This window comes from Vidua macroura, chromosome 1, assembly GCF_024509145.1.
Source record: "Vidua macroura isolate BioBank_ID:100142 chromosome 1, ASM2450914v1, whole genome shotgun sequence".
NCBI classification, from domain to species: Eukaryota; Metazoa; Chordata; class Aves; order Passeriformes; family Viduidae; genus Vidua; species Vidua macroura.
In genome coordinates this window covers 83,409,403-83,435,187 of record NC_071571.1, presented here as the reverse complement: position 1 = coordinate 83,435,187, position 25,785 = coordinate 83,409,403, and the positions used below count along the sequence as shown (strand labels likewise).

General features: G+C 38.0%; 1 protein-coding gene across 2 annotated transcripts in view; it reads left to right on the top strand.

Moving 5' to 3' along the window:
* Positions 1-25,785, top strand: part of ADCY2 (adenylate cyclase 2) — a 204,211-nt gene that overhangs the window by 106,041 nt on the left and 72,385 nt on the right. The gene's annotated exons all lie outside the window — the stretch shown is intronic.

Genomic DNA, 25,785 nt, shown 5'->3' with positions numbered 1-25,785 from the left:
ATTCTGAAATTAATGGCTTAGCAAATGCCTTGTGCAAGTATCTACTTCACAGATCAATAGAGATGCTCCAGGTCTTGCATGTAATCTTTTCTCCTACCTCAGGACTTCATTGTGAGAAAAGGTCATTTACCATTTTGCAGTGAACTAGATGAGATTTCAGCTGCTTCTCTGTGTGTTGATCTGCAGTAATTTATTACATCTAACATACTCAGATAAACTGATGAGTCATGTTGCTTTGTTTTATGAGGAAAATGTGTAGTTTAAGCAGATACTAAGTACCACATTTTCATAGATATCCTGATAATTTAGATGAAATACATCTGGCAGGCAAATGTTAAATTTTGTCATGGCACCTGCAATTTTGTCAGCCACATCACAAAAGCTAAAATTAATAGGTGAATAGTCATTATTTTTAGAAAGATAATGTCTTTTGACAGTGAGTCCAAAGTTTTCAATTGTTCATTATTCTCATAATTAATTGCCTCATTTTTAAATTGCCATTTTATTTCCAGATAAAAGTTATTTAAGTCCAACTAGATACCTTTGTCCTTTACTAACCTTGCTTTGTCTTTTTCAGATCTCCACATTAAACATTATTCTCCAGAGATAGGGATGACAGGATATTGTGCCCACAGAAACTACACATAGATCACACAGATTTTGATAATCCAGAGGCCTGTTTGTTTTTTTTTTAACATATAGAATTGCTCAGTCATGTCATAATTATTTTTATAATATTGTAAATAACTTAAAACATCTTAAAGGGTTCTCTGTAATGAGGATTCTCCAGGCATTTGTGTGACCTCTTAATCATTCATGATTTTTGGTATCATTTTTATAGCAAGTATATCTGAACACACTGTTGTCAATTATGTTCACCTAAGGAGATAAAGATCCATAAAAAAGTCTTCTTATAAGTCTCTGGGACACATTGGCCTTGTTAGCAGCAGCATCATCCTGGGAGATCCTGCTCATTGTGTTACCAGGAACTCTCTATTCTTTCCAGAGCTACTGCTTTCCAACATAAATGCTTCCGTACTGTAAATAGATGTTTTAATTCTGAGTTCATTTCCTTTGCATGTTTTAAATGCCTTGTGTGGCTCTGCTCACAAAAAGTTACATATTTTTCTAACATTAACTATCGTATCACTTCTAAATATCTTCTTTACATCAGTCTAATACATTTTGTTCTTTAAATGATTGTTCACATGGACATTCACAGTGGCAGTGCACATACACTAAACAACTTTAGTTGGGTACGTTTGAATCCTGTGTGTCACTGTGTTCTTCCCCCTTGCTTTACTGTGCTCAGGTTATGATGGAAAGGTGTGGTCACTGTCTTGAAGATCTTCTTGGGAATCTGGCTATATTGGGACTTTTCTAGAAGTTCATGACATTGTCCATGGCCTCCATGGCCATGGCCTCTCCATTGTCCAACTCTCTTCAGATTGTAAATCAATGACCTTTCTCTTTTTGTAATATTCTCTTTCTTTCTTCACTCCAAACCCTTACCGCCCTTTAGCAATTTTCTGTATCTGAAAGGCTTCATACTATAAGAAAAAACATAAGGAGAAAATACAACTCTGCAAAATGTACTATTCCCAGGTGCTTTCAACTAAAAGCATGTACCAAGTGGTAGATGTCAAGTACAGAAGCCCCCTCAGTTACCTTCTAGGAGCTCAGTTGGTTGTGTTCAAGACCAGCTTCCAAGGCCTACTATGAAAGCTGTAAGAACTTAGAGCACAGTCTTTTCACTCCTTCCCTTAGGAGTTGCTTTTTGCTGGGGCTGTCACCCTTGGTCCCCCTCTGAGGTTCATTGCAGCTGCACTGCAGTCATGTCAGTGCCTTCTAACTTGTCATTCTGGACCCCAACCCACAGACAACCACACAGTTTCTTGACTTTCTGAAGAAAAACCCTTTTGTCCAATTTGGAGTGGTTGTTGGATTCACCTGTTTGTGCTCCAAGATGGTGTTAGGAAAATTAATTTTTTCCTGTAGGTCATGAGGCTTCTCTTCAGAAAATCCCATTTCTTTTTGAGGTTCTGGTAAGAATTGTACATGTGGATGCTTAAGGAAATGAGAAAGAAAAGCAAAGATTCTTGAACTCAAAGGTGCTGTGAGTTGTTGCCCTCAAAGGTGCTCACAGCCTGTGTGCCTTGCTGACTCTTAGAGCCATTTTTCATGTTTTATTATATTTTGCTTTCTTTTTAATTAAAAGTCTCTCAGAATGAGAGGAATGTGAATTTATATGAGGTGGAAGGGGAGGTGATACTGTCAGTCTTTGAGCTAAAAGGTGCATGTCCAGCCTCAGATGCATGGGCATATGCACGCCTACAGAATGGTTCTGTACAACAGCTCTCAGAGTGTAGGGACATTAAGGCAAATAGGATTTTTGTTAAAAGCGTTACATTTATTTGTTCTTCCAGTTTATCAAGTAGCTTGCTGGAAACTTGTCATGTCTCAGGATTGCTACACAAAATACTCGACATTAAAATATGTTTCTCAGTAAATTGCATTTAGAAATCTGCCAGGAAGTTCGATTGCAAGCCATTCAATCTGTGCTACTGTGCTAATTTTTAAACCAGAATGTTGTATAACACTAAATCATATGTTTGTATAAATCTAAATTATCACATGAACAGTCATTATCGTAGACAAATGTCCTCTTGTTAAAAAAAAAAAAGTCTGATTGCCTCATTAAGGGAAACAAACCCGAGAACTACAGCTGCATTGGTTCATGAGGTAGTTCCAGTTGACATGAAGCATTGTGCATTATTATAGGTGAAAGTAAATGTGACATCTTCATGAAAATTTAACTTTATTGAAATGCAGTAGCAATGACAGTAAACACCTTCTCTGAACTTCCTCTCCCTGTATTTCCTTATTCCACTGAAACCTGACACTTGCTTTCTAAATCCTTACCAGAGCCACTAATGAATTCTTTCCAGCCTCCTCCTCTGGTTTTAATGTGTTTTCAGGTGGCAGAGATTCAAAAAGAAATAGGAAAAAGAGAAGTAAGAGACAATGCAAAAGTCCCCTTTTTAACTATTTACAACTTTTACGTTCATCTCTTTTGGACCTACTGAAACCTATTTTGTGAACTTAATTTGTTCCTTTTAAAATTTGTGTCTAACTGAAATGTTTAAGGAATTTTCATGAGCAGAATTGGAAGTGTAGAGACCCTACTGGATCTGTTTACAAAATGTAATTTATAGAAGATTTTATTCCTACTTCAGAATGTTTTTTGTACAATGTACAAAAATAAGTCTAAAATATGAAAAGGTGACTTCATCTTTCTCTTTGCTAGGAGACCCAGCATATTGGGTGGGACCCAGAGTACCTAAAACATCCTCAGCAGGTGTCTGGAGTTTCAAATACCTTTTCTAGATGGTGTGTTCCATTCTGCTTTTATCTTTGGGGAACATTTTCCCTTTTGCTCAACTATAATAAGCCACAATTCAATCTAGGCCTGTGAATTGCATTGGATATAAATGGGGTTTATTCTTTTCCTCTTTATTGGAACCTTATGTGCACCTGAAGGCTATTGCCCCCTCTCAGTTAGTGCTAAAGTGATGAAGTCCTAAAGTAAGGCAAACAAACCCAGTTTCCTCCACTGTGGCTTGTAGGATGTTTTCTTGGCCTCTGATATTTTGTATTGTCTAACTTTCTGCAGCTGGTCCAGGTGATTTTCTATAATGCTAAATACTTTGGCAGCATTATGGGTTTTTATAAGTACTATCTGACATTTCAGAGGACGAGGACCTTGGAATATAATTTGCTATTGTCCTTTCAACTTTGCATTTCCAAAAATTTGTTTAAAAGTCAAATTACTGGAGGTCACATAGAATCCCTAATTAAAACAGTTCCATTGTCTACCAATGCGGGACTGGAACTGTCTCCATGGTTTCACTTCTCTTTGACCACTCCATTCTAGCAGTTTTCCTGCTTTTAGAGTGTAGTTACATAAGCCACAATGCACTTAATTAAAATAGAGAAGTGATTTTTGATTATTTGCTGTAACCAAAATCTAATGTAAATATGTAGTATTCATCTTTTCCTTTCTGAAGTGAGAAAAAGAAAATTGCCCCAGGTGCTTTGAACAACTGCAATTTAAAATGGTTTCATATTTTAAATGTTATTAATAAAATTCAGCTATGTGTGTATGATATTAAACTGATCTAAGAAAAAACAAAATAGCTGCAACACTGATGCCCTTTAGTCAATTACTGGGAAGTCTGCAAGATCCCTCAAATCTTGTGCCCTGGAACTGCAAGAAAATATGTTCTTCTGCCTTTTTGTAACTTTAAATTCCTCCTTAACACCATATAGTGTTTTCTTTTTGCAACTGGTTGTGTTTGAAGGCTCTTTCAGTCTAATTCTGTTGACTATGTAAGAATCTTCTACTTCCAGCTGTTGTTCATTTGTGGCTGCTCTGTATTTTAATAAAGTGACTGTTGCCTTTCTCCTGTACTGTTATTTTTATCCAGTGCATTGGATTTGATCTTTTACACTAAGTAATGAAATCCGATGGAGCAAAGAATTTCAGCTTTTTCCAAATTCATCACTTTGAGTACCCCAAACCATCTTGTAAATAACTTCATCATGGAGCATTTCTTTTCCTGTCATTTGCATTTATGCATCCTTAATGTTTCTCAGATGTTCTTGTTAAAATGATCTCAAAAGGAATTTTATACTCTTAAATATTCCATTTCCTTCTTTCATGTCTCTCTCTGCCAGTAAATAGGTGTCTTCTTCCATGCTTCCTTTCATCTCTTGGGACAAATCTTACATTCCTCATGTATATCTCTTCTTTCAAAGTACATTTTATTTCCTGTACAGTCTTTCACAGAGACCTTTTGCCCTATGAAAACTTTGACTGGTTTATCATTGAAAAAAAATAGAAGTTTGACATCTACTACTGTATTTATTTTGTTTGGTTAATCAGTGTAATGCTTTTAAATATTTGTGAACATCTGATATGCAGGTCCTGTTCAAGCTGTATTAAGCATCCTGCTCCCCTCATACCATTTTTTTAGTTGGCCATTCAATGAAGACATCAAAAATGTACAATGACCTGCCTGCTACTCCCCCCCCCCCAGATAGTCTGCATAAAGAAGGATAATCTATGTTGAAAACACTAAAATGCAAAAAATAAGATCCCAAATACTGAATGTTCTCAGCCTCTCTTTGAGTATGAGGAACTGTTTATAAAATATGAGAGAGGAGACATGAGAGTGTATTTATCTATGGCAAATTTAACAGCAGCAGGAGCTTCCAGTCACAAAGGTATGGGCTGGGTAAATGTTATGGGCCATGGTGTGTTGTGGGTCATGCTACAGCAGGTATAAGCTTACTAGGGGAAAAATTTTAAGCTAAGTTCCTTCTCAGTTCTTTAAGTTAATTGTAGAAGTCCTGTAAGTAAGCCTTGATTTATTGCTGAACGTTGTCTGTGAGCATCCCTGCATGGTTAAAACGGGGAAAGTAAATCAAAACAAAAGTATATGCCTATGAAAAAGTGGAATAGATAATCTTAGGCAGATGCTTCCCCAGTGATCTGAGTGCAAAAAAATGTGCGACCCAATTACTTAATGAAACAGAATTGATGTTGCATTTAACCAATTTTGATATCCTCAAATCCCATGGCACACTTTTTCAACTCAACTGCATAACGTGTGAAAAATTATTTCCTTTTGATTGTTTTAGTTATTGACTGCATAGTTTTATTTTGTGACTACTTAAGTAAGTCTCAGATAGTCTAAAGCTCAGATTACTGTGTGCCTGTTTTAAAGCTTCTTCTTCCTTGCTACTTTCATTGGATTTTTCAAGTTCAGTAGTTACCAGTTTTCTCATTATAGGTCATCAAATGCGACTGCTCAAGCAATTAGACAGTGCTAAATTTGTGTAGCCTTTTTTAATTTTCTGCTTTTAGCAGCAGCACTGTATTGATGACTTCACACAGGATAATAAATTTTCAGGCTCTGGAAATGGTGCCTAACAGTCCCAACCTTTTTTTCAACATGGAATAGGAAGTTTCCTGTAGCATTTAGAGAAAAGTGTAATACTGAGGTGTTTTAGCCATGGCTCACAGCCAAACATCTTCTGAGCTGCTCACTCACTGCCCCTCAGCCCCAGCAGGAAAGGGGGAGAAAACAGGGGGAAAAAAACCATGAATGGGAAAGCCTATAGTTCCAGACAGAGAAATCATTTACCAATTACTGCTCTGGGAAAAACAGATTTAATCTCGTGACAATAGCATAGTTTTGGCTAGTTGAAGCAAAAGAGACAGATAATAAAGCCACATCTTTCCTCCCACCTTTCCCAGGCTCATCTTCACTCCTTCACTCCCAGCTCCCCTACTCTGTTCAAGCACCATGGAGGGGGATAAAGGGTGGTCAGTGCATAGGAGCTCCTCTCTGCTGCTGCTGTTTCTTCCTCGTGGTTTTCCTCTGCTCCAGTGATGGCTCTCCAGTGGCTGCAGTTTCATCAGGCATATCCATCTGGTCTGGCATTGGGCTGCAGCATGGATATCTGCTCCAGAATGGAGCTTTTCCTCCTCTGCTGATCTTGGTATTCCCTCTGCTGGATCTCACTCCTTTTGTTTCCTCCTCTCTCTGTCTGACTCTTCCGGCCCTTCTTCACACGCATTTCCCTGGAGATACCACCAGCTTTGCTGATGGACTCAGTTGTGTTCTGTGATGGATCTGTGGCAGAGCTACTGACCTCCTTTCCCAGAGGCCACCTCTGCAGGTCCTCAGCTCGCCACCATGCCCGAGGGAAGTAGAGATCTCACAGAAGGGGCATGGGGACCGTAACAGCTGCAGGTGGGGCTGGCTGGAAGGGGGCTGTTGGTGACAGCTCATTGTACACAGTATTGTGTGCCTTGTGAAACCATGGCCTCGGTCCTCTGAGACCTTTCTTCAGCTATTCCCAGTCCCGTCTTTCTCCTGGTTATTACAAACAACTTGGTATCATCAGAAAAGAAAATGGCCCCGATGATTTTTCCCACTCATTTTGTCACTTTGCTCTAAAACCTGTTCTACTCCAGCATTAATTTGTATCAACTTCTTTGATTTGTACCCCAGAATTGATAGTTTTGCATCTTGCCAATTCCCTCCTTTTGGTAGGAGCATTCAGTTGCATAGTTTTTATGAGTCTTTCTGCAGTATATTTCAATCTTCCTTTGGCCCTCCCAGCTCTGTGTTAAACTCCTTGAGATCAAAAATCCTTTTTTTTTAGAGAAAGTTGTTTCTCCAGAACTTTGTTTTTTTTATGTTTTTTAATAATTTTGTGCTCTTCTCTATTCCTAATGTTTGAGAGGAGTATCAGGTTTGGAGGGGTGCCTTTCTGCAGTTACATATATTTGATCCTTTAGAAATGCTCTAGCCAGAGTAGATCCTGACACCTGCCTTCCTTCCCACTTCTGAGCTTTATTGGCTACTGCGATCTTTCAAATGTGAGAGGACTGAGGGAAAATAATGGTATAAATAGGTTTTGTTAAATTCCCTTTGCTTTATAGGTCACATCTGGTTTTGTTTGTGAGTCAGTCCATCACAGATACCTTTAATATTGCCCTTTTCAGCATTGAAGGGAACCCTCAGGCAGCCCAGGGCTGATAATGCTGCAACAACTGTGGCTGCACATCTTTTTTTACGTAATGAAGAAAAAGGCCTGGTGCTCACAGGGATTATGTGCAGCAGTAACACTCTCTACACTGACAACACTCTTTAAAAGCACAGTTGCAGTAAAGAGATTTACTCCAGGGGAGTGACTCCTCATCACTGATTTTGAAGTGTAGGGATTGCTGGGCAAAATCTGTCTGTGAATAATGGAATTTTAAATTGATAATAATTCCACTTTTTCTCCACATTTACAAAAAAAAATTAAAATTGTGTCAGTAGTCTTTCTGCATTTTTAAGTTATTCTTCCAGGTTATTTTAAAATACATTCTTCCACAGACACCTCACAGTAAGAAGAAACATTTGTTTACTGATACCATGGGCAAAAAATGCATTCAGCTTGTTAGAGGAGTTATAAAAATAGATAACAAGAGTTAGTATGCCTGGTGCTGTTATTGTGACATGCAAATACTTCGCAAATATATCCAAGGATTTCTGAGGTTTTCATTGTTCTATCAAGATAATATAATCAAAATCACAAGCCTTTGGTTTTCTTTTTATACCAGCTTTTTAGGTTAAGCCTTTCTTTTATACATACTCATTTCTTACTCTAATAATATATGCCTTCCTAATGAGAGTTGATTGTTTATCTTGTGTGTGTCCTATGATAAAGTTTCTCTCCATTTTCCTCATTTTGTTTAAACTGTAGGCCTCATTTTTCTTTCTCATATGCATTTTCTGGAGTTCTTGTAAATTAATGTGTGCATCTTCAGTGAGTTTGAGGAACAAACAGTATGTCACAACCCAATTTAGAATCAGTAGCATATTAATAACATATTGCTCTTAGCTGAAGCCCCATTGATTTTTGCATATAAAATGCAATTAAATATTATTGTTGTTGTTATGTTTTTGTTCAAACTCTGTGCAAGGATTCTTAATTATGCCAACAGACTATCATTAAAAAGCTGTGTAATGCTATAAATAGATGTACTCTAACTTATTCACATAAATCACTGCACCACAGTTTCTTCCTAATTTTTTCCATTCAGTTAAAATTTTCATCTAGCCATTAAAAGACAGAAGCACCGTGTTGCATAGCATGGAATACATTAGCATTTTAAAGATATGACTGTCTGAAGGTGAATTGGTTGACAAGTGTGAGGAATATGAATGATGATGTCCCTGAAAGGAAGTGGCAGAACTGTAGTATAATATGCCTGTAATGCATACATGGATGCAGTAGGTGATTCTCAGGAAACTCTGATAGAACCATGCATGTTTAGGATACTGTAAAATGCAAGCAGTTGTAAAATCTGCAAATTTTCAGCTATACTGTCAAAGATATACTATAAAAAAAGGAATCAAGTCAGCTTGATGCTTGTGGAGACTTTGGTGAAAAAAATTGTATGTTGTACGAATACAACATGTATGTGTAGGAAAACAGCTGTCCATTTTGAGAAAGAGAGAGACTTTTCTACATTATGATGAAAATGTAGAAGCCACGTGATAAATGTCTGTTAGTCATTGTGAGAATTTATGGTGTTTTCCAGAAAAAGAATCCTATTATTTTCTATGCTAGTAGGAGTAAACTATGTAGTCAGAACTGCAGTGACAAGGTAAAAAAATGCATCCTATGGAAATGGATAAGGTCTTCAGCCCTTTTTGTGATCTTACCTAATCCATGAAGTAGGACAACTAGACAATTAAACTGTGGAGTGTGGAGAGCCATGAGAAATACAGTGAACCTGTCTTGAACTTGGGATGGAGGAAGCTGAAGGACTGTCCACAATGTACGCCACTACTGAAAGTACATTGCAAGTTTTCAGAGGAGATCCTTTTAACCCCCAAAATCACATTAAAATGTGGTCCTGCTCACTGACATCACTGTTAAAATTAAGAAAGTCCTAACAGAATTCAGCATGCACCAAAGGATTTTTATCTTCCACAGGTGTCCCAAAGCTCCTGAAGATGACTGATCCTGACAGAGCATTATAGTGGATCCCTCAAACTTTGTTCCAGAAAGCTTCAGGTTGATCATTAATTGATCCAGTTCAGTGATATTTCTCAGATTTAAAAACATGCAATCCACATTGAAAATGATTGAGACATTCAGAAAACCCTATTTAAATCCTAGCTAAAAACTGTGGCTCAGGGGCAAGAGGAAACTGACATAATGTGTGTGCACAGAAGATTTCAAAACCACTTTAGTCTGTTTCAGATCTGAAAAGCTTGTTGCTGAGTACATTTGCTCTGTACAGGATGGGATAAACATTTAGTCTATGAAAGGACATGACCAGAGTTCCCCCAGTTACCCACTGGTACTCTTTTTTACAGCATCTTTGTCCTCATATGCCTGCTTCAAAGGGCATTCTAGCAGTGCCCTTTCTGGGAAAGAGATTTACTGTGGAGTTCTCAAGCAATTTTGGGTTTGTTAATACTCATAAAAAATTCAGTACAAGATCAGCATATGGTTCAGTCACTGACTTTGTTTAGTATATCACATTTTTTAGAGAAGAGCTGCACTGCTGCTGGATTCAAAGAGAGAACCATTGCAAAACTCCTCTGTTTCTTCTTGATCATAAGCATAGACTCTACACATCACTGTCTTTTAAGCGACTCACTGTCTCACTTTACAGGCAAAACATCTGAAATGTTCTTTCATAAAATAAAAATAACACAACTAGGCAAGTATCTGCAATGAAACACATTTTCACTGAGAGGAGAAAACAGAGGGTAATGTAACTTAAAAGTTCAGCTTTAGTTGACAAGAGATGCACAAACTCACTTGCAGTACTGCAGTATGGTGGCTTTTCTTAAGTGATGCTGGAATTGCAACCTGGGTAGGTAATAAGACATATTTTTAAGAAGCAGAGAAGGAAACAAGATGATATGATAAGACTGATATATGATATGAAATTATATGATTGGTATGAGATATGATATATGACATATGATCTTATATGATTGATATGATACAATATTATATGATATGATGCAAGTTTTCCATTCCATGGAAATGTGTGCTTGAGTTGGTCATGTGATTGATTAGCCCAACTTTACTGAATGAATTGGTACCTTAGTCTGGAAAACCACATATTTAAAAAAAAAATAAAATACACTCTAAAGAGGTTTTTATTTTTTGAGATAGGTTTGATATCGGGAACATTCTGGCATCAGCTGCAGGGTAGGTGCAATGAGAGCTTCTTCTGAGCCACTAACTGTGTTTAGAGTGATGCAGGGTTTTTTCCCCTTCAGTGAAAGATGTGTTCTTGAGCAGATTAACAAACAGCCCTGCAGGGACTGCTGTAACCCCACTGTACCCATCACTTCGTGATAATTATACCTGATGCAGTGTTGCCATTATATCCCCACTGCCACATGTTCCTAACTTGTCTTGGATCTGATATCCATGTGCAGGGCAGTGTCTGTGCAGGAGAATTTACTCACAAATTTTCTTTTTTAACAAAAGGAAGATGTTAATCTTTCAGCTGTAGAGCCAGGGTGTTAATTCCTTTTTTCAAAGGGAATAGACTTAAATCCATAGAATGGTTTGAGTCAAAGGGACTTTAAAGATCTTCTATTTCCAAGCCCCCTGCCAAAGGCAGGGATGCCTTCCATTAGACAAGGTTTCTCAGAGCCCCATCCAACCTGGCCTTGAATGATGAAGGATAACTTATATTTTGAATATGTAACACTGCATTATTGAAATGAACAGGTTTTTCATAGATAGATACAGAGATATAGAAAGAGTGTAGTTTTATAATGAATTACATGAGTATGAGAAGATGACATGGTAGGATTTTGTTATTTTGTGTTTTGATTTCATTTTAGTTTTGTTATGTGAATCACAGCTTTAAGAATTTGGAAAAATACAAATTTGAGACATTCTGTTGTACCTTTGAACTTGTAAATTGGTATACACTAATTAATTGTATATAGTACAAATAGGACAAAGTGTTAGGCACTCACTCAAAAAGCTATCTGTAGTCATGCCTTAAACACACTAAAGTTACCTACTCTTGTAGGCAACTTTTGTAAATCATCTTGGGTGCATTCAAGTACCTGTTGATAAGGAATACATATAAAAAGAAATAGTAAATTTTTTAAAGGATAACTGTGTTGTGTAACTTTCCTGCTTTGTGTCCTTGAAAATTCAGTAATATGTTAAATATCAATCATAAGAAAACTACTTTTCCTCCACCACTGGAAACAAAGTATTAATTTAGTTCGTTCTAGACCATCTTAAAAAAAATGCTAAAAAGAAATAGGAAGGCATTCATTCAATTTAATCCATTCCTAATGTTTAATACTTTGTTAATGTGTGTGAAAATTGGTAATAATTGGTAATTTTAAGTAAGTACAAAAGCATCTGAAATTTTGCTTAGATGAAAGGGAATGCTAAAAATGAAATTTTTTTTTAATTGTCTTTTTAGAAAATTAAATTTGTCATTGAGAAGACAAATGTTACTGTAAGTTTAGCAATTACTAGAAAGAAACACTAAGTAATTTTTAAACGGTGCAGAAATTAACTGATTTATCTTTTTCTGAGTAAGTTCTATTCAGAATTATGCCATGCGATTCACAAGAGTAAATCTACTGAATCCTTTTTTTAATACTTCTGTGCTCATTGTGGAGGAAAGGGATTTTCTACACTTATGGAAGACTAATTGCAACAGTTATCTAAAGGTGAAGCATGAGGAAGAGAGGTCAAGGAATAGATAGATAAAATAAAATATTTGGTAACGAATCCCCATTCTATGTATTCAGCAGAGAAACCTAAAGAAGTTCAGGGATTAAACAGCTGAAATGCTGCAGGCACCTCTCTCTGGAGTCTGTCACCCAGAGTTGTGCTGATAGCTCAGGGCAAGAGGGAGGCAACTGTGATACCAATTTTTGCTGAGCTCCAAGGGAGGCCAGAGGACTACTGACTCAGAAACCCAGTGTCTTTTTGGGCATATTAGTGGAAGTAGAATGCTAGATTTGGGTGAGGGTGATAGATGAAATAAAGTCAAGACAGATTTTGTAGATTAAAAAAATAGGAATTCTCTGAAGGTTTCAAAACTTTTGGGTGAGAATGATCCACTTTAACAGGCTGCCTGGATTCTGGAAGACAAGAGCCCTCACAACAGGGTCTTGAAGAAACTAAGTAGGCATGGGACAGGACAAATGTCTTTACATGATCAAAGACTTAAAATTTTATTACTTATCCCATGGAGAATTTTTTTAAATGTTGGATTTAAAAAAAAATCCCTTATGTCCCTTCAGTTTTGTTTCATGATCAGATTATTTTAAAAAAGCTTTCTGCATTGCTCTGCAACTTAAACATTTCAGTGAAAGCTGCTTGTCAACCATAAAATATCTACAAGTCTCAGAAACAATAATTTCTTGTTAGAGCATGTGCCACTAGTCTGCATACTGTTATTTACAGAAGTGCTGTAGTGCCACATAGTACAGCACAATGTGAAGATCTGCCAGCTTTTACAGAGCTTTATGCTACCCAAAGGAAATCTGTAAATAAATTTGCTTTGTTTTATAAGATACTTTTAGATGTCTGTTCATGTATATAATAAAGCCTGAGTATGCAGATATACAGACAGTAGTTTATGTACAATTCTAGGAGATGAAAAGAATACTCAAGGAGTAATTTTACTGGAATTCATAAGGGGCAGATTTACAGGGCTTTCTTTTCTCACTTTTATATAACTAGATAGATTTGTTTATGAAATACATGGATATTGAGGGTAGAGCCAATTGTTAGTATGAAATAAATAGCAGGAATCTTCCTTGCTTCTTCATAGAAGAGTTTCTGTCTAGTGTTTGCAAGTAGCCACTGTTTTTACTATTCCATCTTGCAGCATAGCCTGGGCTCCAGCATTTGGTGTAGCCCAACATATTCTTGATGATTTAAAAAAAAAAAAAAAGCCATCAGATTTAGGTAATTGAAGGTATTTTAAATCTGGGCATCTGGCACAGCTATTTTTCTGTCTCCTTTGTGACACTGAAGAAATATGATTTATTGCTGGTCTTTCAGTTCTTCCTGGGCCATATTTTGTTCCTTTCTGTTTACTCCCTTCTTCTGCACTGGGAGCAGAGACAGGAAAATGCTGTATTGCATATACTGTTGGATTTTTGTATCACATACCACTGTACATCTGGGGAGTTGTCCTTTCAATATGCTTCTGTTAGATACTAGAAACAAGCATCTGAATAATGCAAATGTGAACCTATAGATGAGGAAAGTTAGCTGAAACCAGCAGAACTTGTTATCAAAATGTCACCTTCCCCTTAGTGTTGAGAGAAAAACAAACTTCGAAGAAGTTGTGCTGGAAGATGTGAGGTGACTGGTCTGGGTAGCTTTTACTGTCCTGAATCCAGTGAATTTTGTGCTGGGAGAGCTGTAGGTTTGTGCAAGAAAGATTGAGCTCTTGCCCTGAAACATCTGTCAATGTTTCAGCATACAGTCTCAGACCAAAGCACTGGGCTTCCTTGGAGACTGCAAAAGGAAAACGATATGGGAGAATAGCAGAGGAACTCGTATCTCACCGGACACATGAGATGCAGACCTTTATCTGTCAAACATTAAATAATAATTGCCTTCTGTATGTGTGGTGTCCCTCTTTGAATAGCAGTTAAGGGATGAGCTTCTGCAATGGAAGTTTCTCTCCAATTGCCCAAATACACAACAACATTTTGCCCCAAATGATTTATAGAGTTTGCTCACTGCATGGGCTGCAGTCCATACAGGAGTAGGCACAGCTGCAAAAGCTTCACCTGCTGGATCACTGAGAGAGATTATTCCAACTTTAAACCACATTTGGTATGACAGAGCATGACTCATAGGTCCTTGGATTGAATAGCTGCCAGTCTCAAAAAAAAGAAAAGTTTTACTTACAGCAAAGTTACTTAGAATAAGTTAGAATAACTTTACTCTCCAGCCAAGGAAAGCTCCGAATTGCTGATGAAACAGAGAAAATACCAAACTTGAAAATAAATCTCATACTGAGTCCTTGCAGAGCAGACTTTCCTGCAGCCTTCTTCTAGAAAGCCCTTCTGCTTGCAGTGGCTTCCATCACTGAAACATCCTCAGCAAGCCCTATCAGTGTCTCTAGGAAATATTTCTGTCAACAAAGTGGGAAACGCTGAAGTCGGGTGCACTGCAGCAGAGTAATATCACACTTCTTTGTTCTTTTTCCCTGATTGCTCCATCCAGTCTTCTGAAAGGTTCTTTCTGCTGCGACTCTAAGTGGCTCTCATTTAAATGGATCCACCTGACTCAGAGTGAAGCATTCCCTTCTGGTCACCCCCCTTGCAGGGGGAAAGAAAAAAAAAAAAGTAGTTTTATTTTTATTTTTTTTTTTAACTGATATTGCAACCAGCAAACAAGCAAGTTCTGCAATGATCCAATCCGAATATGTAGGATGGCCCTGATTCATCAGAGCACATCTGAGTATTGAGCATATGTTCTGTAGTTTCTTGGCAGGACTCAGTATTTGAAATGTTGCTAGGTTGTGCTGGATGTGGCAGTGCCAGTGATGCTAAAGACAGCTATGGGGCTCCGTGGGGAGGAAAATATTTGAGGTGCACCTTGGACTCAGGATTGAAAAAGAAATCAGTTCCCTCTTGCTTGTTAATAAAAATAGTGTGCTAACAAAAAATCAAAAAGAATATTTTATAGCATTTCTTAAAATAAGTGGCTGAAAACATATAGCAGTCTCATATTTTGCTACTTTCTTCAAAATTATGTAATGTAAGTGGTGAGAACAGCAATGCCAGTCTAAAAAGGAAGTACATAATCTGTAGCTGTTGCTAATATCATACAGAAAGAGTTTTCAAGCAGTAAAAAAAAATTAACAAGAGGACTGGAGCAGGAATTAAATATGAAAATAAATGTTACATAAAGATGTACATTTTTTGTTCTTTATTCCTTTCTAGGAATTACAGTTCCTGTAGCTTAAACAGTTGGTATTATGTGCCTGTATGCTGAGGTTTCAGTGATGAATAACAAATTATGATACTGTGAATTACATGGTAAAATAATATCAGTTTAGTATATATTACCTTCTGGTTTCTTTTAATTTTGTCTCTTTGAACAGCAACACAATACTAATCGTCAGCATATTTTTCTGATGGATATATTTGTTAATCCATTTTTAAAATGCAGTGTTTCAAAAGGAATCAAATTACATAAAGGCATGGAGCATATTGATGATGTATGCTGGAAATAACCAAAACCAGTGATGGGTAAAAAAGTCACAAACTATTTCCAAATTTCTAGAAAGTTTGGAAGCCATTTAAGTGCAGTGATCATAGATTAGATTTCATTAATCCATAGCATATCTGCCATTACAAATAACTGCCAAAATCAATCAGCTGCAGCTATGGTATTGTTTTTTTACAGTATGCATCTTCACATGTACAAACATGAAGGCATCAGTGTGTAAACCAGGATTCCAAAACAAGGGACATAGAATATGGAATTGGTAAGATTTTTAACCCTTCAGCAGGTGAGACCAAGAATTCAGACACAGCCCTAATCCCTCAAGGAGACAAACTGGGCCCCATCTTTTGCTGTGCTGAAGGACATCTACCAAATGTCTTCACTGGATTGCACATCCCATGAGAGAGAAAGAGGAAGCAGAGCAGCCTTTTTGCAGGAGCCTGGAGATTAGGGAATTCACCTGGAGCACTGCAGAAACAGGAAATCTAGTACTTGCTTCAGTGATTTTTAAAAGGTTTCATTGTGGAGCAAATTATTTTCACCTGAAAAGGTTGCTAGGGCTCTGCCTCATGCTCACTGATAAGCATTTCTCTGTGGAGATGGGAAGAGACTTGAGGTCTCACTTTGGAGAGGGCTGTTTTGATGAAGGTTTGCACATGGGGAACACTGTTTAACCTGTGGATCTCCTGTTAAAGCTTGAAAACCTCTGGAGCTGACACCCTGTTTCTGTACCACTGGCCACTGTGGCTTTGTGTGGAGCCTGTGTTGGTGGCCACAGGTTGCAGGGGGCTGAGGTGGTGAGCAGGAGGAGGGGTCATTGTGAATCACTTCATGTCTGCCAAAGCTGCCTCCAGCCTACTGTGGAGCACATGAAACAGTCATGGAAAAAGCCTGCTTTGTGTACAAAATCTTAAGCTATTTGGTATCAAAAAGTTACCTAACTAGGGACCAAAGGTGCCCCTGCCCAAACACAGTTCAGAAGGAAACAGGCAACTTCTGGAGGCTGGAGACAAGCTGATCTGTGCAGAGGACTCTCTCCACCCAAACAAGGTACTCTCGCCCCTGAGGAGCTGTGGCACATGGACAATCTATGCTGGAGCAGGGACACACCAGAGGGCACTGCTGGCCACCAGTGTTCGAGGCTGGATCAGAGATGTGGAGGACAAGGGCAGCAGAAACCCTTAATCATAGAGCAGCAGAAGTGGTTAAGCAAACAGTGACAGAACGAAACTATCACACATTGCTATCTCAGCTTCCTACCCTGCCTGCCACCTCAGCACAGGAATTTTGATGGACAGAGCAAAAAGAGGGAAAACTGAGGCCAGGAAGTTCAGAGCATAGATGGTTAAGTGTCTATCTCAGTGTTCATCTTCATTGTTTTGGTTTTTAAGTTTTTTTTTCAAAACTGCAATCAGCGGTGAGAGGTTTGTTTTTGTTTACAGTAAATTAATTTTATTAAAATTACCTGACTGCAGACTGTTTTGCCCACAACAGAGATGCAAGCACATTAAGGTGCCTCCTTCCAGCCTGGAGCTAACGACCTGGTGGCTCTTTGTGCAGAATCATAAACAGCACCCTCTTCTGGGAATTTTCTTCTTATGTGGCTTCCTCATGCAGATCTAATTTTTTCTCAGTTGCATTTTTAGGATTCCAATTTTCTCAATGCATTGCACACACAGACAGTGTCCCAGGAGGACAGGCTTTTCCTAGGTGACAAGGCACTTCAAGGTCTGGTAGTTACCATTCCTGTCTTTCTGTGATTCAGCCTGAGTTCCTGTCTGCAAACTTACATGTGTAAGTACATCTGGAACATACCACAGGAAACACTTCCAAAATTGTACACACAGTAACATGGAAAATGTTCAGAAAATAAAATGTACAGAATAAAATTCAGAAAATATTTAGAAAATGAAACCAGGCTAATTCTGAAAGCTTTAACCCTTGCTATGATTTATGCTAAATTCTGTTTTGTGGTTAGGCCTGGTAATGAGTGTTAATTACTAGTTTAGCATGTATCTGCTTTACAGTAAGTTGTTGCTTTTCTTTCCTGGTCAGATTCCTCAAAATAAAGAGAATTGATTTTCAGAACTCTGTTTATATTGTTTTTTGATTTTTTTTTTCAGGGGGAGCAAAGTTTTTCATTGAAAACTTTCTATCTTTAGTAGCTGGTGAATATAATCATTAAAGAGCAGTTGGGAGATTTCTACAAGAAACTGTCAATCCTGAGATGGAAATATAATGCAAACCATTCTTGTTCCCTTTTATTTAGACTATTGTAAGGAAACAAGAGGTCTGCTTTATGAATGCAGTAACAGCATACACCCTCCAGACATCTGCCTGTTCTTTGATTTCCACCTAGTGTGAGTCAGCCTCCTCTGTCTTCAAGGCTAGGAAGTGAGCTGTTGAATAAATAGTGGTGCTCAGAAAAGAGGTGTTAAAATATACAGCTTGCAACATTAAAATTTATCATGACTGTTTCACAAGAAGTACCACAGCTCCTTACTGTAGGCTCACTTTTCATTAATTATGGGTGAAATAAACTCTTAATTCTACTTGAATAAACTTTTATCTCTATTTGAACCGGCTGTTTTATGGGCCAAAACTATGTTTAACTACTTCCACTCTTGACAAAGATTGACTGTTTTGATTTATTTCTATTGCTGTGTGGCTCTACTTCTCAGTGCTCTTGTCTGACCCACTTTAAAGTGTTTTTGAGCTCCTGACAAGTGCAGCTAGGTACCTGGTAAGAATCTTTATTCTTAAAAATCTAGATTTTGATCTTTATTCTGTGTGGTAACATTTGGTCACTCAAATGTATGCTCTCTGTAGACTATCCAGTAAAATATTAGCAAATCACCAGTGAAATACAGAAAGAAATCCATTCTTGCATGTTTACTTGGCAATCTGTAAGCAGATGGCTAAAACACCAGAGGCAATGTCAAAGGTAAAAACTATCAGTTTCATGCTATCTAGAAGGCTGTGGAGGAGTGATGCTGTCAATGCGCTTCAGATATGATCTTCTAACTTAAATGCAGTGCTGTGCCTTAGAAGTGCTTTTGGATTTGCTTTGGATTTGATGCTTTTAACCACAAGGTTTGGCTCTGAACTGGGCAGATGAACAGGAAGCTTTGGTCTTTGAAAAAGGACTGCGTAGATACCTTTCAAGCAGTACTCTTGAATATCTTCCCTGACATGTCTCATAGATGGCTTGGAAGAAGAAAAATATGCAAAAAGAGAGATGGATTTGGTTTTCTTCATTTTTGTTGAAAACATAACAAAATTCTTCTCATCAAAATGTGAAGTGAGTTGTACCAGAGTTAAATAGTTTATTGTTTAAAAGAATGGTATTGAGTAATTGCCAGCACTATAATACCTCACCTCTATTAAAGACTGATACCTCTATTAAAGACCTCTATTGATGACTGATAAACTCATCAAACTGATTCTTTGCAAAATGCTGCTTCTGTCTGTTCATCAGTTCTTGAAATATATGAAATTTAGAGCAAGAATTAACACGATCAGACAGAAACAAACCTTGAAATTCTGTCAGTTAATTAGGCAGGTCTGGCTGTGTATGTTGGTGTGTTCTCTTTTACTCTATTGTTGTGTTGTTTGGTGACTCGTCACTTGAACAGCCCCAGGACAGGCGCGCTTTCTGAAGGTGTAGTGAACATCGTCTGCAAAATTAGTCATAAACAGGCTGCATATGCAAACTGTAATCTATGCATAAGCATTAAACATCCCCTAGGTTCTGTGAAGGAATTTGTCTTTGCCAAATATGTGGTGAGCCTGTGAATCTAAATGAGCTTTCAGTCCCCTACATTGAAACAGTGGTGGTGCTTTTGCGTAGCTTTAGTATTTTTTGGATGTGGAGGTGACTGGTGAGATGGCAGCTCTACACTCCCAGAGCTACTCTACAGCAAACGAGCTGGGCACACTGAGGGTGCACACTGCTGAATATTTAGCTTGCAAACCCTTGCCTTAAACTGACAGCCTGCATTGGCTTTACTGCTCTTGTGAAGTGACCGAGTCACACCAATGGCAAAATTATTTGAACACAACTGTCCCCTTTCTGAAGGCAATGACTGGAGCTCAGGGACTGAGTGGGGAGGGCAGAGCCTCTTCCCAGGCAGAGGTTCCCAGGCAGCACTGTGGGAGCAGATCCCTGTCTGGCACCGACCTCGGCCTCACCCTGGCTCTGGTCCAGTCCCAGCACCCGGGTGGACACAGCTCATCACCATCTGAGCTCGTGACCTTTCAGCTGCCTTGGGCCTGAAAACTGGTAGCCCCCACTTGGGGGTTCCTCCTATTCTCACAGGAGCAGCTCCTGGACAACTACAGCTTGTCTTCTGCAGAATAAATTCATGAGGGCATTTGCATTTCATGCCTGGGGAACTAGTGAGGAATGAGAGGATGGTGCTTTCATTTCCCTTGTGCGTGTGTTGATATTCTGGTGTTGGTATTGTAGCTCCTGGCATTGCACACTTGAAATTTCACCAAAAGGGTCATGAAAATAAAAAGCTTTATGGTACTATGCTCGGGGAAAAACTCATTTTCCAAGGAGAAAAAAATCAGAAATTAATATTGTTAGCAGTGGGGGGGGGGTAGGGGTGTGGGTGGCATTTACGAGAACAGATGTGTACAGATGACAGTTCATAGTTCTGCCATCAGGAAAGATGTTATCTGTGTCATAAAGCCTGTACTGGCCACAAGCAAAAGCAGCAACTAGATATATAAAAAAAATCAAAATGACAAGAGATGTGATATGTAGGAGATTTCTAGATGTCATGAAAAATCCTTGATCCTTGTCCTGTTTTGTCAAAGCCAATGAAAGTGCTTTGGAAGCTTTCCAGGAAAAATGCCATCATAACCAAGGAAGGGGCTGCCACTAGATAGAAAAAGTATAAACAATCAGTATGAAATAAAAGGTGCTGCTGTGATGGAATTATATTTGGAAAGAAATAGAATGATGCACTCAACAGTTTGGTTGGAAATCAAGTAATAAGAAAGTGTTTTTTAGTATTTAATGGGTACAGGTTTGGGTTAAGTAACTTTCCATAATCAAAAGATTTCAGTGATGTTCAGCATAAAAGTACTGACACTTCCCAGCAAGAAAGCACAGCCTAATAGATTTTGAGTGGAGTAACTGGAAGTTGTCACTGGAGATGTTCAATGAACTGGCATGTGTATTATGTTCTGCAAGAAGCTCATCTCATTGTTTATGCTATTATGTATTTTTTTAATGATCTAGGAGGTATGTGAAGACATTCACAGACAATAATTTTTGCAGAAAATGTAAATACTGATCTGATAATAAATACCATAATATTGAATACTTTGTAAACAGTATTAATCAAGAGAGTTTTTTGTAACTTTCCGAAGAGACATAATTCTGAAAGAGTATGGGCCATAGCTAGGATATTGTAAGGCTGCAACTTCGTACAATATTTTGGAGGAAATAGGAGACGTGGAACAGCAGACAGGGAACTCCGGGGATGTTACAATAGAAGGTTGCACAGAGTAAGTCATGGACATACTGAGGGAAATAAATGTATGCATGTCTTTGTTCACTGGAGCAAAATGTTAGGATTTGTGTCAAGAAACCCTTAAGAATGCTTGAAGGTTGTTGAGGATTTTGAGAAGAGATGTAGAAAATACTTAGGAGGAGGAGATTTTTACACCTAAGTCTGTTTACCTGATCAAAAAGACAGTTACCTGTGTTTACAGATATAAGAGTAAGGACATTTATCTTGAGCTGAGAATGATATAACAGGTCCAACGCTTCAAAGTAAGAAATACAGAACACATTTTTAACAGTTTTTAACAGTTCAGGTGGTCAACCACTAGAAGTTGGTGAATTCTCCGTCTCTCAATGTCTCTGTAGTCAAGATTGAATACCTTTCTTGTTGTGTATAAGTAAAATGAATTTATTGGCTTCAGCCAAAGTAATGAGATTGATGGAGGTTATTAACATAGGCTAAATTTAAGGAGATAGTGGGACATAATTTTTAGGAACTTTCTCATCTCTCACTTAGAAGTCCAAGTTAGCTTTAAGAAAAAACAATTTACAATTCTTTATTCTTGTAGGTGTGTTTTAGAGGATGATCATGATGTCTGGGTTAACAGTATGGTACTTAGACAAATACCCTCTAGATGACCATCTCTATCAACTCTTGGCCGTTCCATCATGCTGTGATCAGGAATCAGAAAATTCATTTATTTTAGGTTATTTTTTATACATTTCAAGGGCAGCTTAAAATTTGATATTATTTGTGTTTATGTCTAAACGTTATAGTGAAGCAGGATGCGTGCATAGGCTAATTGCTTCTGGAGCTCTTACTACTGACTTACTGACCTGATTTGTCAAACTCGCTAAAGAGATTATTAGATATATGCCACAAGAATCTGAAAACAAAATCCACACCACAGAAAAGCAGAATTCAATATTCAGTGCCCTAAATGACATTGAAAGGGGCAAAAATATCTCTATGTGGGATTATAAGGACAAAAATATTCCTACAGTCCTTTACTGATCTATAAATATATAGTTTTTCTGCAGACTTCTTGAATATCAGAAAAAGCTTAACAACAAAGATGGACATTTCTTACAGTAAGACCAAAATTTGGACCTGCAGTTCTCTCCCTAGATAACAGAGAGAGAGAGAGAGAGAGAGAGAGAGAGAGAATTGCTACCTCAGGATTTCACTATTAGATTCTGTGAATTGCCTAGAAGGACAGTTTCTCTCCATTGACAGCAAGGCACAAAGTTGATTTTAATAGGGTGAGTCCTATCAGACTACTTTTATTTTTCCTTAATGACATTCTGTTAGCTATATTATTCCAGAGATCAGACTAGGTGAAAGAATATTTGGCCTTTAAATCTATAAATGCTTACATTTATGTTCAGTAAAGCGTTGATCATGGTGTAATCTTGTACACATGAGTGAATCAGTATTGGTAGTTTGCATAACAAAACAGGAATAAGCAAATATAAAAGTATTATTGCCTCAGGCCAAGAAGAGATTGATTTGTGAAATATTCACTCTTGAAAATAACCTGTACCCAGTGTTTGAGGATATTGTGCTTGTTTGCTGCAGAACATGCTGTTGCATGATGTTTTGTGAGATACATGCAGCTGCCACCTTGCAGAAAACAGCACAATGGTATGTTCTTTAACTGAGCTCTGCCAACTTATTCTAGCTAAGAAAGCAACCAGAGTTTATCAAGCTTTAGAGGAGTGATGTGTAACTAAGTATCACTGCTAAAGTCATCTCTATGTTTCAGGGAAAATTCTGACAAAGAGATCACTTGGATATGAGAGATTGAGAGAACAGGAACTCAAATAACAGTTTGACATATATCACAGACAATCTTCAGCTGGAGAACCCAGGGGGGATGCCTATTTGCTGTCCTTCTAGTGGGGTCCGGGTGGAGAAGAGAGAAGTACTTAACTTATAGTATTGAAAGGCACTTTAATGTTGTATTCAGTATAGGTAGTGGGTTCCATCTTTTAGCCCTAGGATTTGAAAGGTATCAGCTGGAAGTGACTTGAATGGTTGAGAGGAAAGCATAGTTCCAGGGAATAAGTCAGGAAGCAGTCTTGTGTGTATAAATCCCCTGTATAAGTTGTTAAGGTCATGTTATTAATATTCTAGGGAAGGACATTTGTGAGGAGATTTTCATTATTGTCATAGCACAGCAGTTTCTCTTTCACCAGAAGCAGGTATTCTTATTTTCAGTCTGAAGACTTTAAGTGGTACCTCTTGACCTGCATTCAGAATTATTTCAGCTTTTTTCTTACAGACTGTAGTTCTTAAAGTGGCTTCTCTGTCTACTACAAATAAGGAAGATTTTTGTCTAAAAGTCAGTGTCTTGTATCTCAGTTCAACTAGTTTTGATGTGTAGATTTTCTGTCCTTTTGAGAGAATAGTACAGAATGGAATGTATTACCAAATATAAAGCCAGCATAAGCAGCAGTCTTGATTTGTGGTGTTCCTTGCATTGTTCCACTCTGCAGGAGTTTCAGTGCAGAACATCATGCACTGCAAGCGGATCAGTAAGTGGTTTTGATCCTTCCACTGTGCTCTTTTGAGCCAACAGCAATGACAAAACAGGCAGGAAGAGGTGTTCTCATGTGATTTGCATTTCTTAGGATCTTCAACTGACCAGCCCAGCCGCAGTGTTTATCAGTAGTTGAGATTCACCTTCTTTCACAGCTGTCTTTTAGTGAAAGAAATGAAAATGAACAATCCACATTATCACACAAGGAATAACGTCAGGACTGAAGTGTGAATGCTTGCAGCCTGGAGGATGGAGAGGGTGGCTGAAGGCTGTATGTGCACCTGGGTGTGGCAAGGTGTTCTACAGTGTGCTTCACCAATTGCAGTTCTCTAAAGCAACCTCTGGTTGCAGCCTTCTCTTTTGTACAGTGAAAATGGAGGAAGAAAAACGTTCTTTGGAGGGAATTCTGGTGTAGTGAACAGCTTCATCAGGATGTTTAATCAGAATGAATAGTGGGCTGGCCTGAAGAAAAAAAGAAGGGGACATATTCCATCTCTCCTGATTTTCCCTACAAAATGAGGGCATTCTGTTTTCCTTTTCCTCATATGATTCTTTAGCTTGTAGTTGACTTTATCCTGCTTTCTATGAAAACTTTTTCTCTTGGTTATTTTTCTTGCTTCCTTGAAAACATTTGTTGCTTTATGACCTTTTACCATCCTTTCTGAGTTTCAAAGATGTAAGCAGTAACCTGGACATTGAGTGTCTGCATCACTCTGTGTCTGGAATCATAACAGTCAAAGGAAGATAGTGAACCAGCTTGCATTTACAAACCATGGTATAAAAGGAGTATAGTGATGTAAAATTGTAGCTAAGAGCACTCACCTCTCCATTAACTCTGTAATTACAGTTGTTAACAAGTCTGAACAATCCTGTACTGATAGATAAAGAGCAACCTGAAAGAGCAGGTTTTCATTATGGAAAAAATTGATTGGTTGTACAGATATTATTCACAAGTTAGCAAAATACCTCCACCAAGGAGCAGTGGAAATGAAACACTGCCAGTGAACAAAAGCAATGAAAATACCCCGGTCTCTTGGATGTGAACTTGCTAAAATGCCTAAACATACTAAATTAATCTTGCATTTAAGAAGTAAATTATTAGTTCAATATTAATTAGCAGCAAAGCAAGATTCTGTCTTGATTCACTGCAATAGAAGTTTTTTGCCAAATATGTGCAGGATCAGTTTCACAGGGCCTCATGTTACTGAGTGCTATGCTTAAAAGTGCACATATGCTATGAGGAATGTGAATTTGTCACTATCTTTGACAGAGATAGATAGCCAAGGTTGCTGCAAATATTAGAAGAGTTTATAGCCCCGTTATTGCCTTGCTCTACTCAAGGTCATCAGACCTGAACAGGAATAATTATACCAGGCAGAGGATTGAATTAATGGCTACCCTTCTTCTGGTACCTTCATGAACAGAACTGCAAAGTCTGCGAAAATACTCTTGTTAACCAAAGAGCATGCATCATTCTGAGTAGCACCTGAGAATCATGCACATTTTGAGGTCGGCATCTTTTCTGGTGTAGCTGTTTCTCTCTCTGACTCTGTTAGGGGCTTTTTCAGATGCCTTCCCCCTCTTCACTGGTTCAGGCTTCTGGTTTTCATCCTTAGCCAGATGGAGTCTCTCCTGTCTGCCTATCAGAAAATGGGAAATTCTTGTTCAGTTTCAAGATGGAATATGATAAAGCAAGAAGGATTTTTTTTTTTTTTTTTTTGGCAGAGTTCTTGTTGACCTGATTACCAGTGAATCAGGAAATCAGTCTAAAGCTGTCACAGGTGAAATGGGCAAAATGGAAGTGTCAGAGAGCTTTAGAAGAGGAAGACCATAATATCAAATGAAGAGGAAGACCCTAATACCAAATGATGAGGAAAAATATGTAGGGTT